Source organism: Anoplolepis gracilipes, chromosome 11, assembly GCF_047496725.1.
Source record: "Anoplolepis gracilipes chromosome 11, ASM4749672v1, whole genome shotgun sequence".
NCBI classification, from domain to species: Eukaryota; Metazoa; Arthropoda; class Insecta; order Hymenoptera; family Formicidae; genus Anoplolepis; species Anoplolepis gracilipes.
Window position 1 is genome coordinate 5,473,660 of NC_132980.1, and position 14,250 is coordinate 5,487,909.

The window sequence follows — 14,250 nt, forward strand, 5'->3', positions numbered from 1 at the left end:
TATTACGATATAAATATAGAAACAAAAAAGAAGCTGACATACCAAACTTGGAAAAATTAAGAAATGATTATATAAATGTTATTCTTTGTACAAATGTTACAGGCAACCAAAAATTATCATTTTTATGAATATAAAGATCAAGCAAATATTTTAAAGAGCAAGATAAATATCACTTTTAAATCAAAAGAAATTTCAGTAATGAAAAAGCAAGAAATTTTCGCAGATTGGTGCAATAAGTATTTTATGAAACTTGTAAGGAAACATCAACAGAAAAATGTAAGCGACAAAGTACTTTTATTTATTAAAAGTAGGTACAAATTTATTCTACCAGAAAGTACCACGTCAAATTTCGAGATATTATTTCCGTACGGCATAGGCGAAATCATTCAATCCGCAAAATTGAATATTACTAAAATTATTAGACGAAAATTTGAAGAGGTAATTGTAGATTTTTATGTGAAGTGAGGTGGACGGGGTGGGTACGGGAGGGGGAGCCGAAAGCCCCCCGTGCCCCCCCCCCCTCCGTGTGCGTGTGCGTGTGTATGTGTGTAATGAAAATATTCCCTCGCTCATATTTATATTATTCCATGCAAATAAAAATAAAAATTATTAGTACTATTGCACATGTATGTAGGAAAATTATAATATTTCAAAGTCGCATATCTCAAAAACCAAACGAGACCGCCGCAAAATTCAAAGTATGCGTTACTTAGGAGTGTACCCTCTACAACATATGTCAAGGTCATTGAAATCGGGGGTGGCTCCCTATAAGCAAACATTTACCATTAAATATCTCGGAAAGTATAAGAGACCGCCATTTAAATTATTAGAAAAGTTGATCAGAACTCTCCTCTCTGTAACATATATCAAGGTCAACATCACCGGCGAGATGTGACCTTTTCTAGATATTTAGCATAATTGTTAATGTGAATTTTTTGGTGCGTAAACAACTACAAACCGGTTTTTTTACGGCATCAAATTTTACTATCGATTTTTACTTTAACAGACATATTATCATCTACAATAAAGAAAAAAATATTTCGTTTTTACATTTGTAGTTAATTTTAATTGCTTTTCAAACTAAACTATTCAATCGTATCACAGCCTTAATATAAATAAAAAATATTTATTATTTATCCGTTGTCTTGCTCAATAATGATCTTATATAATATTTACAAAATGTAATATATTTTAGTTTAAACATTAAGTTTCTAAACATACTTTATAATATCGCTAAATTAATTCGCCTAATGTTTGTAGAAGTCCATTAATAAAGTTTTTTATGCATCCTATACATGACTTCTTAATACATAATTTGCTTCTTAATTATCATCGACAATTCGCCCACCATGAGAATCTCTTCTCATTTATCGCACGAATATATGTGTTTCTCGTCAGTTTCTCTCGTCTTACGTTCACGAGCAGTTGTCTCTCGAGAAAACAGCGTCGTAGTCGTAAAATAATCATCTCAGATGCGCATTCTCATTTATGCAATTTATTTTTGCAGCCATAAGATATTATATTAAAAATTGCCGACAAAAAATCAAATTAATTTCACAAGTTATTGACGATGTATGATAAAAGTTTTGGACTTTTGTGTTGTACACTTCTGGTGTTCTTCGCTTCATCTACAAAGCCTCTGCGGAATTTTACGATTGACAACAAGCAGAATAACAATTTGACAGTGAGAAACAAAGTTCGTGTGAATTTCACTGAAAATGACAAAGACACGGTTTTCAATCAATACAATCTGCGTAAAAATTACATTATGGATCACAAAAATACTCAGAATTTGTCTCATATTAATTCGAGAGGTAACATTCACAAAGATAATGATTCGATTCGGAATGAATTATCCGTGTATTATGCGAAACATAGTGATAAACGTAATCAAATGCGAAGGGATCTACGAGCAAACTTTACAATAGTCGATAACGAAAATTATTCCAGTATTGAAAATGACAATAAAAATTATTCCAAGAATGAAAATGACAATGAAAATTACATCATTCCATACGAGACAAGCAACAATGTTACTTGCATTTTTCATTATTGTATTTCCGATGATTACACAGAGACCTCTTACAATTGCAGTAATGAAACAACTGAATATGTTTTCTCAAATCTACATGGCTTCTGGAACAAATTGTTGCAGATTGAATATGAGAAAGAAAGCAATATAATTTATACGATTTTTCAAGGAACATGTCCAAAGAATACCGAATTTATACCTGTTGAGTTTTATTACAATTTTAAATACAATGAAGACATTTTGTTCAAAAACGGTATTATACATGTTCTATACGTTAACTCATTAGCGAACAATACATTGTATTGTCACACCATTGTGAATTATGACCAATATGATGATGTTGATATACATACTTGCTTGGAGACTTTGAAAGAAATCTTTATCACAACAGCGGATTATATCAGTAAAATTACACATATTTCACTCCTGAGCAAAGCTATAATATCCTTGTCGTGTACGCTAATAATATTCCTGGTATACTATATATTGCCAGAACTGAATAGTATACATAGTTTTATGTTGCGTAGATACAGCAGTATGATAATTATTTCTAATATATGTGAATTACTGAGCCTATTAATCTACAAGAAATATTACATCTGTATTGCAAGCGGTACAGTATAACCAAATAATATAATAAGGCACTAAATGCAGTGTATACATTTTACTGATTTATTTGTATTCCTATTATTCTTCATAAATTTTTATAAGTTTTTAATGAACAATTCTTAATGAAATTTTTTTTTATACACAGATATAATTTGCCAATTATTATTCATTTTGAAGTACACTCTAAAATATTGTTCATTTCAAATATTCTCTATTATTGCAGGATTTATCAACTATTTTACCTCTCTAACAAGTCAATTCTGGTTAAGTTTAATGAGTTTCGATATGTGGAAAACATTTAGGTAAATATATCACGTACGTTTTATATAATGTATAATAATACATTATTTATAATATAAATTAAAAATTGTATAAGATTGAGATTTAAATTATACAATCGAACGTAATAGAATAAAATATTGCGATATATAAACGTATGCGTTCAGATTATATCTGCACAATATATTTAGATATAAAAGTAAACAAAGAATATCCTTTAAAAGATTGCGACTAAAATAAAAAACATACTAATAATTAAATTAACAAATAAAATAAAATTATGATGACGCAAATAATATTAAACACTTCTGAATCAAAAACATATTTATTTTAATGTGTGTTTGCAGAAATATCCTCTCGTTAGAAAAACATGTAAAAGAGAGGAAAAAATTCTTATATTCTATTATTGCTTGGGGAGGTCCCTTCATTCTTACTATCATCTGTATCATCATGGAATTCGTTCCTAGCGTGCCAGAAAACTTCCGACCGGGATTAGACGTTGATACATGTCATTTTCGTAGTAAGTGCGTACATCGTTGTTAACATATTTCTATTAATTACATATTTAATTTTCCATTTATCCTTCTAAAAATTTATATTAAAAGTAAAAGTATGTTTTGTGTCTATTTGCAATATATGATATAAGTTGAAAAGTTTTATTTTTTTATTTCAGTTGGTGCGGCGGAGCTGTTGTATAATTATCTGCCCAGTACGATTTGTACTATTATTAACATTTGCTTATCCATTCATACAGCATTGAAAATTGCGCGCTATGAGAAAAACATAGCTCGTTGTCTTAAAGATTCAGAAAGCCGATGTTATAATGAAAACAAGAAATGGTTCGTACATAAACAATTCTATATTGACACACAGTGTCTATTTTGTTAATAAGCTATATATCACCGTATTCATTTGTGAACCGCATTGCAAAACTAATTTTTTGATCATGTTTGACATTTATCGTTACAAGAAAAAATTAAATATTTTTAGTTTCTTTTACTTTAAACAATGTGCTTTCATATTTATGAGATTTTTTGTAGAAACATATCACTGCTATTCAATTGCACGTACATTTTCTTAATAGTAATTATTATTTTCCAAAATATATGCTAAACAATAAGAGTAGAACCAAAATGAATATTAATCTTCTTAGCATGGAAATTACATTCCTTTATTTTATTAACTTATTTCTTTTTAACTAAGTTAATAGTATTTATTATATTGCTTTTATGTATACCTTAAAATGTAAATTAATTATGACTTTCCAAATTATTCATATTTATAAAGCCTTAAAATGTTCGTAAGCATAATGTTAAAATTCATCTATATCATAATTTGAAGATATATAAAAGAAATTCTTATATTTATTTGCAGGTTCAATCTGTATCTAAAACTGTTTATAATGTTGTTCGTCATAATAGCCATAGAATGGATTATAATAACAACGGTGGAATTTTGGCTGTTTAAGAATATTAATTTAGGAACAATCTACATCTCAATTTGTATAACTATATTGGGAACCATTAAAGATGTCGGTGTTTTTATCCTATTTGTGTGCAGGAAAACAATTATACAATTGCTATTAAAGCATTTCTGCCGGAATCGTCGACATGTTTCCAAATTTTCTACACGCAGTAGTTCTTACAATCTCGAACATGTAGATCACCACGTCAAATAAAATTATTCTGTGGACAAATATGAAATACCACAAAAATCCTAATATTACAATTTCACGTATATAGTAGTCTTTGGTGGCGATCATAGCATAGTAAGTTGCGTCGGCTCAATGTGCCAAAGATTCCGGGTTCAAATCCGATTAGAAATGTCGAATTCGTTAGATTTTTATTTCATAATTTTCTCTTCCACCTCGCAGAAAAACAGTGGTTCTAACCTATCGAGAGTATCTTGCCATAAACTCCCTCAAATCCCGGTTAAGTTTGGAACCGGCATTAAAAACTGTAAGTCCCATACGACTACAGAAAAAATGCACTCTGCAGATATATGTTGAGGGACATTACTCTCTAACAGCAGGAGGATTAAAACCACCAAAGACAATAGTGAGGATGCCAGTAATTCATAAAGCCTGGCAGCAAATACTGAGCTCGGGTTATAAGCACCCTCAACAAAGAAAGCAAGGTCACAGAAGAACTTATGTATAAAGATTTAGAAGACAATTTGCAGGGACTGCACTAGTCCCCTTCGGATTGTTGAAAATATTAAAATTATTATTGAAGTTATTAAAACTACATTAAAAATTTTCAACATAGCATGTATTTTATTTATGAAATGTTAATAATTTTGGTAGAGTGCGCAAATTTTTAACAATTCGATTGGTCATCTTTATGATTGATCAAGCTTCTCATTCAAAGATTACTATTGTCTCAACATTTTAGTGTTAGAATATTTGTTTCTAAATAACTCTAGGAATATTTTATTACCATAGGTGGTGCGGTTTAGGATACCCTGTACATTTGCCTTTGTCAAGTTTATCCAATTTTTTCCGAGAAATTCAGTTAACATATATAACTTAATACATGTACCATAATGCAAATATATGTATTAAATTAAACCTTTAATTGATTAAAATTAAACATTTAATATGTTAATGTTGTTACCAAAAATCACTTTGTCACACCCAAAATTCCATACAAAAAACTTTAACCTCATTGTCAAAATCCTCATTAGACAATTGTTGCCCACTTAATTTGATTTTTAACGTCATCAATCAACGTGTAAAATATTTAACTAATAAACATGATTTCATCAAGGACAGGATATGCGAGAATGCCTCCTCATTTTTCACTATACCTTTTCACTTACCTAATGTAACAGAATAGTTCAGAACATGACGAAGACTTTGGATGTAAAATTGTTTTTTTTAGTCTAAATAAACTTAACAGTTTGATTAAGTGCATAAAGATGGCATACCGAATAATTATAAAACTAACGTTGTATACAAAATCAGCTGTTCGGATTGTGATGCAACTTATGTGGGTCAAACTTGGAGAATACTGAGAAGGATTTCAAAACATAAATCACAAATTAATAGAAATACGAATAACCGTTCTATTATTATTAATCATAAGCTTTTATATGATCACGATTTCCGTTGGAATAACGCCGAGGTATTAGACGAGGTTCCATTCTACAATAAAAGATTGATCTCGGAAATGTTGTTTATTAAAAGACAAAAAAATGGATTACAATTGTAAAGGGACACAGAAAATCTACCGACATTATACCATGACGTAATAAATAAGCTTCCAAAAATCTCAAAGTTATGAACTTGTATATAAACGGGTCTACCTCACTATTTGTTTGACAGTAATCGATCGAAAGAAGAATTAAACTGTCGTCCTTAGAGGAAAAAACTTTTCGCGGAACTGCTTGACTTTGTAAATACAATACTAATCGTATGTATGGTTTGGTGACTTGGATCATATCAAAAAAGTTAAAAATTACATATATATATAAATATGTTTATGGAATCGTCAGGCATAGATATGCTCATAGGTATAGAGAGCTTTTTGAACATCGCTAGTGCGGGTCAAATAAAGGCAACAGAGACTCAGTCATGTTGGCAGAAAACTCACCTTGCTTGGATCGCGGCTGGAAGAATCGTTACGAGGCTCTCAAGGTTGACAGTATGTAATCTAAGCATAAATGAAGAATTAAATCGTGCGATGAAGCGATTTTGGGAGCTTGAACAAGGCGCGCGGAAAAACGAGATGTTCCTTGATGTATGTTATAAAATCTCGCTTTTAAATATTAATTTAAATATTATATTTAATAGTTCACATATAAAATTATGTCAAAATAACGTATAAAATATCTCATAAATTATTGAATTTGTGGCCATCATACTCTTATAACTTTTTATAACGCAAAACATTGCGAGGAATCGCTTGAAGTCTAAAGAAAATACATAGTTGCCTTTAGGAAAATATATATAACTGCTTGTCCTTTTTTTCTTAAATACAACTATGTATTTTATTTATATCAATTAATTCCTCTTATTATTAATGTATAAAAGTATAGATTACCGGAAATAGGAAAAATGAAAAATGAATATTTTATAATATGTTTAGTTTATATAAAATTATTTTTTCTCGCCTACATCTTCTTAGAGGGGTAAAAGAGAGGTTATAGAATTCTCAAAAATGAGACTCTACTTCTTGGTATAATACACCAAGTAAAATATGTGCCCTGTGCACAGTTTAATTTTCGCGATAAGTATTAATTTCTAAATAAATTCACGCATTAACATCAGCATATGGCTCGCATCGCCCAGTTAATAGTTACATGTATATAAAATTATGTTGAGTGGATCAAACTGAGCAAAAAATCTTTTCGTCTTCTGCAAACTCTTTAGGTTGGCAACATTCGGGAGTAAAAATGTTTGAAATTGTTTTGTGATTTTTGCAATAATTATTAAATTAATTAAAAAAAAAGAAATTAATTAAAGAGATCAACCAATTTACGTGAGTACTGTTGCAAAAATTATGTAAAAGTAAAAATAATTATTGCAAAAATCGCAAAATGATATAAAATTCATTTGCAGTTTGATCCGTTCTATCTATACAAAAAATGTTTTTTGTAAAATCGCACACTCTGTACACATATATATACATATATGTAATGTTTTTATATAATACTAAAAAACTTCAAACATCTTAATATTTTTTTTCACATATTTATATTTTGCAATTTTAATTGCATTTTTTTTCACGAGTAAATAAAAATTATAAGTCGAGAATACCGACAATTGCATCAACATACCTTGATGATGTGAAATATTTTAAAAATAATTTTTAACGTGATTTTATTATGCACAATGTAAATAATTATAAACCGGTCTTTTGCATAATAATTTTCACCATCGATTTCTATCTTAACAGACATACTATCATTTACAATAAAGAAAATATATTTCTTTTTTACATTCGTAGCTGATTTTAATTGTTTTTCAAAATAACTATTCAATCGTATTACAGCCTTAATATAAATTAAACATATTCATTATTTATCCGTTATCTTGCTCAATAATGATCTTATATAATATTTACAAAATGTAATAAATTTTAGTTTAAACATTAACTTTCTAAACATACTTTATAATATAGCTAAATTAATTCACCTAATGTTTCTAGAAGTTCATTAATAAAGTTTTTTATGCATCCTACAAATGACTGCCTAATACGTAGTTTGCTTCTTAATCGTTATCGATAATTCACCGACCACGGCAATCTCTTCTCCTTTATTACGCAAATATGAGTGTTCCTCGGCAGTTTCTCTCGTCGTACGTTCACGAGCAGTTGTCTCTCGAGAAAATAGCGTCGTAGCCGTAAACATATCGTCGCAGATGCGCATTCTCATTTACGCAATTCATATTTGCAGCCATAAGATATTATATTAAAAATTGTCGACAAAAAAAGCAAATTAATTTCACAAGTTATTGACGATGTATGATAAAAGTTTTGGACTTTTGTGTTGTACACTTCTGGTGTTCTTCGCTTCATCTACAAAGCCTTTGCAGAATTTTACGATTGACAACAAGCAGGATAACAATTTGATAGTCAGAAACAAACTTCGCGTAAATTTCACTGAAAATGACAAAGACGCGGTTTTCAATCGATACAATCTGCGTAAAAATTACATTATGGATTACATAAATGCTCAGAATGTGTCTCATGTTAATTCGAGAGGTAACGGTTACAAAGATAATGATTCGATTCAGAATGAATTATCCGTGCATTATGCGAAATATTTTGATAGACGTAATCAAATACGAATAAGGGAGCTACGAGCAGACTTTACAAAGGTCGATAACAAAAATTATTCCAGTATTGAAAATGACAATGAAAATTATTTCAGTAATGAAGATGACTACGAAAATTATTCCAGTTATGAAAATGACAATAAAAATTATTTTAGTAATGAAAATGATACTGAAAATTATTCCAGTAATAAAAATGACAATGAAAATTACATCATTCCATACGAGACAAGCAACAATGTTACTTGCATTTTTCATTATTGTGTTTTTGATGATGACACTGATTTAAACTTTTACAATTGCAGTAATAAAACAACTGAATATGTTTTCACATCCTCAAATATATACAGCTTCTGGAACGAAACATTACAGCTTGAGTATGAGAAAGAAAGCAAAATATTTCATATAATTTTTCAAGGAACATGTCCAAAAAATACCGAAATTATACCTTTCAAGTTTTATGACAATTTTGAATACAATGAAGAAATTTTGTTCAAAAACGATATTCTATATTTTCTTAACGTTGACTCATTATCCAACGATTCATGTTGGACCATTGTGCATCATGACCATTATGATGATGTTGATATGGTCACCTGCAGGGAAAATTTATCAGAAATCTTAAACAAAATATCAGATCAAATTATTTCATTAACAGATACACTTTATACTTTAGTCCTGAGCTGTCATATAGTATCCTTGACATGTACGCTAATAATATTCCTGGTATATAATATATTGCCAGAACTGAATAGTATACATAGTTTTATGTTGCGTAGATACAGCAGTATGGTAATTATTTCTAATATATGTGAATTACTGAGCTTGTTATTCGACAAGAAATATTTCATCTGTATTGCAAGCGGTACAGTATAACCAAATAATATAATAATGCACTAAATGCATTGTATACATTTTACTGATTTATTTGTATTCCTGTTATTCTTCATAAATTTTTATGAGTTTTTAATAAACAATTCTTAATGAAATTTTTTTTTTATACACAGATGTAATTTGCCAATTATCATTCATTTTAAAGTACACTTTCTAAAATATTCTCCATTATTGCAGCCTTTATCAATGTTTTTACCTCTTTAACAAGTGATTTCTGGTTAAGTTTAATGAGTTTTGATATGTGGTGGACATTTAGGTAAATATATCACGTACGTTTTGTATATTATGCATTATTTACAATATAAATTAAATTTCATATAAGATTGGGATTTATATTATACAATCCTACGTAATAGAATAAAATATTCATTTGTGATATATAAACGTATGCGTTCAGATTATATCTGCACAATATATTTAGATGAGAAAATAAAACATACTGTTATAACATTTTGCATTGATACGAAAAAATATTTTGTCATCTCGTATCGTGTGGTGTCGTGCGTGCGTGCGTACGTGGTATGTGGTGTTCGCTAATTTTAAGTAATCCTTTAATTTTGCTGAGAAGTGTACTTATATAACTAATGTATATAAACTTCATGTTTGCACAACTTTATGATCGCATCAAAAACATTGTAGTGTCTTGCGTTAAATTCAGTTTTTTTTGTCTTTTTTAAGTTAAGCAAAACGCGTACCGTATATCTTTATCCGAGTAGGCAGATTAAAAGTATCTCAAATTATAAGTTTTGCAATAACGGCTAAACCGATCGAGTTCTTACTAAGCTTGATCGATAACTTGGCTTCAAATAGAAGTGCTTTTATTTTTGCTCTATGTACTTTATAAACGGAGATATAGTGATGCAAAGTCTGAAGTCAAAGTTGAAAATTTTCGTTTAAGAAACTTCACTGTCACCATCGAAGCTACACATATCTATGCGTACACAATATATGTATACAAAGTACGTCAAAGTGCTTTGTACGGTTCATCTTTTTGTCGGAAAAAGGCGCTAGCTGCGGGCTGCGGTTATATACGTACACAAAATACATGTCACACAAGTGCATTATAATATAATATGAAATAATATACAAAAAAGAATATCTCTAAAAAATTACCTTTTTAACAAAAAAGTAAAAAAAGCGTTGAGTTCAAAAGCGTGTCGTACAATTGTGCAAAATAGTTATATTTATTATATTAATTCTTTAAAAAAACTAGTGATATATTATAAAAAATTGCGTTAAGTTGATAAATAAGAAATAATATTTTACAAAATGATATTTTAATTACAAGAAATGTAATTAGAACAACTCAACCCAGCCAATTTTATTGCAATATAGCTTCGGCAGCTTTGAATTGTTCTAATTACATTTTTTATAATTAAAGTATTATTTTGTAAAATTTTCCTTTATGTTTATCAACGCTTTTTTACCTATTTTAAAAAAGGTAAAATACCTGTTCTTCTAATTGTTAATATTTTAAAAATAATGACTCATTCACAAGCTTGACAACATATGTCAATATTATTGGAAAAGGATCCTTTAATGCGTATTTACCTTTTATACATAATTCATAAGACAGATTTTTATACTCCTTAATCAAGAACATATTTATTTTAATGTGTGTTTGCAGAAATATTCTCTTGTTACAAAAACATGTAAAAGAGAGGAAAAAGTTCTTATATTCTATTATTGCTTGGGGCGGTCCCTTCATTCTCACTATCATGTATATCATCATGAAATTCGTTCCCAGCGTGCCAGAATTCTTCCGGTTGGAATTGGACGTCGATACATGTTCTTTTTGTGCGTAAATCGTTGTTAACATAATTCTATTAATTACCTATTTAATTTTCCAATTATCCTTCTAAAAATATATATTAAAAGTAAAGGTATATTTTGTGTTTATTTGCAATATATGCTATAAATTGAGAAGCTTTTATTTTTTTATTTTAGTTGGTGAGGCGGATCTGTTGTTTAATTATCTGCCCAGTACGATTTGTACTATTAGTAACATTTGCTTATCCATTCATACAGCATTGAAGATTGCGCGCTATGAGAAAGACACAGCTCGTCGTCTTGGAGATTCAGAAAGCCGCTGTTATAATGAAAACAAGAAGTGGTTCGTACATAAACATCTCTATATTTACACACAGTGTCTATTTTGTTAATAAGATATACCACCGTATTCATTTGTGAACCGCATTGCAAAACTAATTTTTTGATCTTGTTTGACATTTATTATTACAAGAAAAAATTAAATATTTTTAGTTTCTTTTACTTTAGACAATGTGCTTTCATATTTATGAGATTTTTTGTAAAAACATATCACTGCTATTCAATTGTACGTACATTTTCTTAATAATAATTGTTATTTTCCAAAATATATGCTAAACAATAAGAGTAGAATCAAAATGAATATTAATCCTTTTAGCATGAAAATCTTTCTTTGAAATTTTTTTCTAAAATAGGTACAACTTTTTCTCTCTCTGTTTTACTCTCTTTTCTTTTTAAGCTTCAAATTTATTTTATTAACTTATTTTCATTTAACTAAGTTAATAGTATTTATTATATTGCATTATGTATATCTGAAAATGTAAATTAATTACTATTTTTCAAATTATTCATATTCATAAAGTTTTAAAATGTTCGTAAGCATAATGTTAAAATTCATCTATATCATAATTTTAAGATATATAAAAGAAATTCTTATATTTATTTGCAGGTTCAATCTGTATCTAAAACTAATTATAATGTTGTTTGTCATAATAGCCATAGAATGGATTATAATAACAATGTTTGAATTTTGGCTCTATACGGATATTAATTTAGCAACAATCTATATCTTAATTAGTTTAATGATATTGAAGATCATTAAAAATATCGGTTTTTTCATCCTATTTGTGTGTAGAAAAACAATTATGCGATTGCTAGTAAAGCATTTCTGTCGGAATCGTCGATATGTTTCCAAATTTTCTACACGCAACAGTTCTTACGATCTCGAACACGTAGATCACTATGTCAAACAAAATTATCCTGTGAACAAATATCAAATACGACAAGAATCCTAATATTACAATTTTACGTATATAGTAGTTTTTGAATGGCGTTAAGGTTGGCCAAGCGGATTGTTGAAAACATTAAAATTATTATTAAAAGTATTAAAACTACATTAAAAATTTTCAACATAGCATGTATTTTAATTATAAAATGTTAATAATTTTGATAGAGTGCACAAATTTTGAACAATCCGATTGGTCATCTTTACGATTGATCAAGCGTTTCATTCAAAAATTACTATAGCCTCAACATTTTAGTGTTAGAATATTTATTTCTATATTTGTTCCTAAATAACTTTAGGAATCTTTTATGACCATAGGTGGTATGGTAGGTTTAGGATACTGTATATTTACCTTTGTCGAGTTTATCCAATTTTTTCCGAGGCATTCAGTTAACATATCTAATTTAATACATATAACATAATGCAAATATATATATATATATATATATATATATATATAAATTAAATTAAATTTTTAATTAATTAAACATTTAATATGTTAATATTATTACGAAACTTTAGTGCAAAAAGTTAAAGTAAATATATTTTTTAATTGTTACGTCTAGAGCTGATCTTCCGAACGTTCGGTCCTCTTTTTGGTAAGGGAATTAAATCCCTGTCACGCATAATGGGACCTTGTGTGATTTCGAATTAGGAAAGCAAGAGATTAGTTAATTAAATGAATTATTAAATTAAACATTATAATTTATTAGAAAAAAGTAAAGAAAAATAAACATACAAAATCTAACGTTTTTTATTATTTATATATACTATATATTTATATAATATTATATTTATATATATATATATAATATATATAATTATTTTTATATATTTATATTTTTTTTTTATATATATATTATTTTATATATATAATATATATATATAATATATATAATATTGAAAAAAAAAATAAAAAAAAAAAAATAATATATATAATATTATATAATATATAATATTATATATATATATAAAGGTAATTTTTAAATATGTATTATTAATGTAATGTGTAGGTGGTTGTATTTGTAATTATTATCGCGAGTTTTACACAAATTCGAAGGCCATCAGTCAGAAAAATGTGGGCGTAATTTTATCGTTAAATCTTAAGTTGTGACCGGTCATTACAATGTATAATTAATACAGTAAGAAATAAAAAATAAAATAATATAAAAGTGTACACATTAAAGACAATCAGAGGTGATTGCGCCAGTCGCATGTGTGTTAGGTTAAAATTAATTGAAATTCATGAGATAACTAAACATGCATCTAAATTAAAATTTAATAGTTAACATTCACCAAGCCCAAACCACAAAATTTATTTGCCTTTTCTAATTTCATATACTTCAAAAGATTCTTTATTAATTATTTTGATATTCTAGAATGGAGAATGGAAGAGAGAAGAATGTTGAGAATATTAAAAATTGTATAAATACCAGTCAGGAAATTGATCTCTTTACTTTCTCTTCCCGATTTCTTGACTAATGTCTTTCGCATTTTTGTAACATCCGCAATATACACATACATACACATTCGCTATATAGACTTAAGGTTGATAATAAATTACATATTGTAAAAAGAGAAAAATCCAACTATGTATATTGATAACTT

At 28.1% G+C, this 14,250-nt stretch overlaps 1 protein-coding gene across 1 annotated transcript in view; it reads right to left on the bottom strand.

Annotated features, from left to right (window-relative positions):
• LOC140671481 (uncharacterized) overlaps positions 1-14,250 on the bottom strand; it is an 85,571-nt gene that overhangs the window by 44,756 nt on the left and 26,565 nt on the right. The window lies entirely within an intron of this gene.